This window comes from Triticum dicoccoides, chromosome 2B (assembly GCF_002162155.2).
Source record: "Triticum dicoccoides isolate Atlit2015 ecotype Zavitan chromosome 2B, WEW_v2.0, whole genome shotgun sequence".
NCBI classification, from domain to species: Eukaryota; Viridiplantae; Streptophyta; class Magnoliopsida; order Poales; family Poaceae; genus Triticum; species Triticum dicoccoides.
Window position 1 is genome coordinate 686,634,290 of NC_041383.1, and position 5,426 is coordinate 686,639,715.

Here is a 5,426-nt window from a genome sequence, read left to right on the forward strand (position 1 = left end):
CTCGCCGTCGCCGTCGCCCGCTGTGAGCTCTCCCCCTCTAACCCCTCTCCCTCGCCCCCGGCGGCCACCATGGGCGCCGCCCCTCCCCGAGCCCATACACACACACACAAGCATGCATGAACACACACACACACACACACACGTACATATGTATTTTGTATGTTTAATTAGTTTAGATTATTTAGTGTTTAATTAGTATATACGTATTTTGTATGTTTAATTAGTTCAGATTATTTAGATTATTATTTTTTCACTATTATATATGTATGAATGCATGTTAGATGGATATAATTAGTGTTTAATTAGTATGGAAATTTTTTATATAATGTTGTTTTTCAGTTTTTTAATGGATGTATAGAAGTTGTGTTTTCTGTTTTTAGTGTTAGATGCTTAATTAGTATGAAATAGTATATAGATTTTTGAAATAGTAGAAATGTTAGAAATTTTAGTTATCAAAATCCAATCATTAAAAAAATATTACTTTTTGCGGGCATATAGCTAGTATTTGTTCTCGACGATGCCCGGCCCGCATCCTCGCCGTCAACCCGTCCACGACGACGTCCAGCCGACCCATGTCCGGGACTGGGCTCCGCCGGGCTGGCACTGGGAGGTGCTGCCTGGAGGGGCGCGCCGCTTGATGAGGAACCCGGCCCCGGGTCCCGTCGTCGACCCTGATCAGTTTGGTGGCGTTCGCGTGGGCCAGTTTCGGTGCGGAGGGACCCGGCCCCATCGGAGGTGGTACGTCGCCGTGTCAGGGAGGAGGACGAGCACGTCCATCGCTACATGGTTGCGTTAGAGGGCGGCAGGTTCTCCAATACCTGGCGGTATCTTCAGGGATCTCACTTCAGCTATGATCCTGTGAGGGTTCCTTCTCTTTGGGTGTCCACCGCCCGCGCCGCAGGAACCGCGAGTGTCCTAGATTCTTCTGTAGTATTCGATCTTTAATTAGCTAGCAAGTGATGTACTTTCAATATTATATATTATTCGAGACGATGTATTCAAGATTATATCTATTATTCTAGACGAAGTATTCGATATTATATCTATTATTCGAGACGATGTAATTTGAATACTAAATTGTTTTATATTTCTTTTGAATTAGTTAAATAAAAGCTATGGCAGACAATACCGACAGAGAGGGAAAACAGACCATGTTCGATATGATACGCGGGCCAGATGATGATCAGAATGAAGAAGATTATGACGGCTCCGAATTTCTAAACAACACCGAAGAGGGTGATATGATGTTCGATCGCGACGACCGAATTGATGAAGTCATGAACTACGATTATGACGATGACGAAGAACATGTTGATCCTGAAACAACAAAGACCGGCGAGGTATATATATTTATATAAGCAGGTATCTGGTGATCATCACATATTTTAAATGACTTGAAGATATATTAACGAATCGATCTTTGTTCTTTCAGCCATCCGGATCGAGCAAATCTTCAGGCAAAAGGACGAAACGAGGCCCGAACAAAAAGTTGAAGGAGGGCGTAAAGTACAATATCGAGGCAGTCAGACCTAATGGCGAACCATTAGCGCCTAAGAAGATTGCGGACAAGTTCTTTCGTCAGTGCGGAGTTCTTGTGAAGGACCAACTCCCGATCTCCCTTCAAGAATGGAGAGAGCCAACAAAAGACAAAAGACAAAAAGGCAAAGAGGACGCTGCTCCACGTCCAGATGTTACTTTTGTCGACAAGAATAAAAAAGATCTGCTTTGGGATACTCTCATGAAACATTTCACCCTACCAGATCATTTCATAGAAGGAGATGTGCAGAAAGTCAAGGACGCTGCTCTTAGGAAGATGGCGGTTGCATTCAACAACCACAAGAATCGTGAATGGGACAAGTACGTCAAGGGAGGAAGGAAGACTCCAGTATTCGAGGGAACACTAGAGAACCAACGTGCTCATTGGGACGATTTCGTGAAATTCAAGGATTCGGAATTAGCTAAGGAACGGTCGAGAATAAACAAGAAGAATGCCGAAAAAAAGGATAAGTTCCATAAGCTGGGGCCAGGTGGCTATGCGGTGGCAATGCCTAAGTGGGATAAGTCTGAGAAAGAGATGGAGGATGCAGGTGCCACTCCGGTTACTAAGAGCCGGCCCCCCAGGGTCAGGACTTGGTTCTATGCGCATGGGGGGGAGTTGGACCCGAAGACATACAATGTTTCGATGAGGGCAAGTCTGAAGGGAACCGACGATGCGATACTTGTTGCAATAGAAGAGGCACGATCGGGGGTGTTCCAGCCCAACAGAGAGAAGGACGAGCTTACGCGTGCCCTGGGAAATCCTGACACCCGGGAAGAACACGAGGCAAGGGCGCTATTCCATGGTATGAGGGGTTCTCAGACTGGAACACCAACTACAGAACCCGTGCGAGAAAGAAGATTGCGGAGGAGAAGAAGAGGAAGATGGAGGAGGAGCAGAGGAAGCGGGACTATGAACGCCTTCAAGGCCTAGAAGCAAGTCAAGCGGAATTGGTAGTCAAATTCCAGCGGCAGCAGGAGCAGATCGACTCACTTACCTAGCAAAGGGGGTCTCAGCAGCTGCAGCAGCTAGCGAATGATCTAGCATTGGATAGCACCGCCCCATCCATGCCGAGAAGCAGCGTGGGTTCCGCCCCGGACGACGCAATGCTGGGTAGATACCCCGTGGATGACATCACGGAGAACACTAGCTGCGAGCTACACGTCAAAATGAAGAACATATCCATGAAGGTAGCGAACGCCGTTGCTTTTACAAATCCCCCCGAGGCAACCTTCCGTTGCAACCCGATTCCAGCGGGCTATGCTCGTGTCTTGGTTGATGAGGTGGTGGACCCATATTCGGAGCTAGAGCTTGACTATCCTGGAGGTGACGACGAGCTCTGACGCCAAACATCGTATCATCCTATGGAAAAAGGATTGCATCATCTTTCGAAGGCCACCGACACCGCGTCAGCCGACTCCTCGTCGAAGTTCGCCACCGAGTCAGCAGTCTCCCGCTCCTGCAAGTCCACCAAGTCCGGCAAAGTGTCAGGCCACTCCTCCTCCAAGTCCGGCAAAGTGTCAGGCCACTCCTCCTCCTCCAAGTCCGCCACAGCGTCAGACATCCACTCCTCCTCCAAGTCCGGCACAACCTCAGGCCACCCCTCCTCCAAGTCTGGCACAGCTTCAGGCGGCCACTCCTCCTCGTCCAACTCAGCCCCGTCAGCCGTCTCCACCGCCTCAGCAATCACAGAAGAGACACCCCGCAGCTATGGTGTGTAGCGGTACGAGTCGAGGTAGTACAGGAAGTACAGGCGGAGGCAAGCGATATAAATATGGTCCAAGCCTCACGCCTCTTCCGCAGAGGGCTTATGACAGGTCCGAGGAGGAAATCGCAGCCATATCAAAGTTCGAGGTGGAAGCCCATTTTGCACCGAAACCGCCAACGCCGCCAAGGAAGAAAGTGCCTGAGGAAACGATTGACCACTTCATTCGTATGGCTCAACCACCAGCTCCCAAGCCTGTTGACACAGACTATGAGCGCCACATCAGGAAGTTAAATCGAGCACGTGTACGTAAGGAGGCGAGCTCGGGATCGAGCAAACAAGAAGCAGCTGTCAAAAAATGCGGGAAAACCATTCCCCAGCTGGGAGAACAGGCGGCGCAATCGATCCCCTCGCTTGTTGTGCCAACAACACGTGACAGTACGCGCGCCCAATATTATTGTGGGCAAACAGTTTACGTTCCTGAGGTGGGCAATGTGGTAATAACGGAGGAGCATATAATGCAGACTGAAGTTCTCAAAATCATTGTTGAACAACTCCTCGAGATCGAGCCCATGCCTGTGCTTAGAGAGGATGAAATAAAACGGAAATATGTCCGGGGCCAACCTTTGGTCGAGCCAGACAAGGTCAAGAACCTCCCAACGAGAACGTATGAATTGCATCAATGGTACATGAACATTACCAAGATTTCCGATCGATTGTCCCTCATGGTGAGTGTCAAGGAGGAGCATTACTACCATGAGAAAGTTGTGTCCGTTGAGTATTCTGAACTGTTTCAGTTATACAATCAAGACGCACTCGACAAATCTATCGTCAGTTGCTATTGTCTGTAAGTGATTTCTTTCTGTAATTTAAGTCTCAAACTAGCTGTAGTGATCCTTTTGATCAATCATTACATGTAATTATCCTCACTATATTCTTTTCTGTGGTATTATATGCAGGATGAAGATGTATGAAATGAGAAAAGGTGGACGCTATGACATTGGGTTCATTGACCCAAACACCGTTAATGAATACACATGGAAAATAAATGAACGTCATCAAAAGGCCGTAGAGGACAGCATGCTAGAGTTCATGAAGCGCCTCAAATACAATGAAGATATACTACTTCCTTACAACTTCCAGTGCGTCACACTGTCTTGTACTACAAATTCTCTGTTTTTGCCTACTAGCTAGCTACATGTTTTTGCTTACATATGCCCGCTTAATTAAGACATGCAAACGTGTGTGCATGCAGATTTCACTGGATCTTGTGTATCATTAAAGTTGACGCCGGAACAGTTGAAATACTGGACTCACTACTGAAAGAAAAAACTGACTATAACATCTTGTTTGGGATAGTCAACAGGTAATTCCAATCATTATTAATTATATATCTCGGCCTATTTAGTTCGTCATTTCATGATATGAACTATTTAATAACCCCTTTATTCATTTTCTTTATCGGCGGGCAGGGCTTGGGCAAGGTTCATCAGGGTCACGGACGGCGAATGGAAAGAAAAGCTTAAATGGGGAAGACCCAAGGTAAGTAATTAAGTCGTACTAGCTAGCTAGCTAGCTGCCATCTCTTTAATTATCATGCTTGATTAATTATTATCATCAAATTCCATTCTCGTAATGGCCCTGAAGCAGGCGCAGGGGACTGATCTGTGTGCATTCTGCGTTTGCGAGAACATTCGCATGATGGCGTCCGAAAGGAGCAGATCTCAAAGACAGAAATGGGTACGCTTGTCAAAACACTATTCACAATTTTTACACCATTATCGATATCTAGTCACACAACTAATACACATGTATATTGATCTCCTTCTTAACAGTTCAGAGAGGTGCGGGCGAAGCTCCTAGAAACGGAGCGCGTAGAAGCACTTCAAGAGGAAATAGCGGGATTTTTGCTCGACCAGGTCATAAATCCGACGGGAGAATACTATTACCCGCTACCGCCCCCATGAAAACCACTTCCAATTGTCATCGTGCTCCGAAGGCACCAATTAGGCTATAATGCCACTGGCTCCGAAGGCAACATGCATATGTAGGAGAAATTGTATATAGCTATACATGTGTGTATGTGTGAATTAATTAATATGATGGTTTGTGAGACATTGATGATATATATATGCATGATTGGTTCTACTAGAAATTATATATATATATATATATATATATATA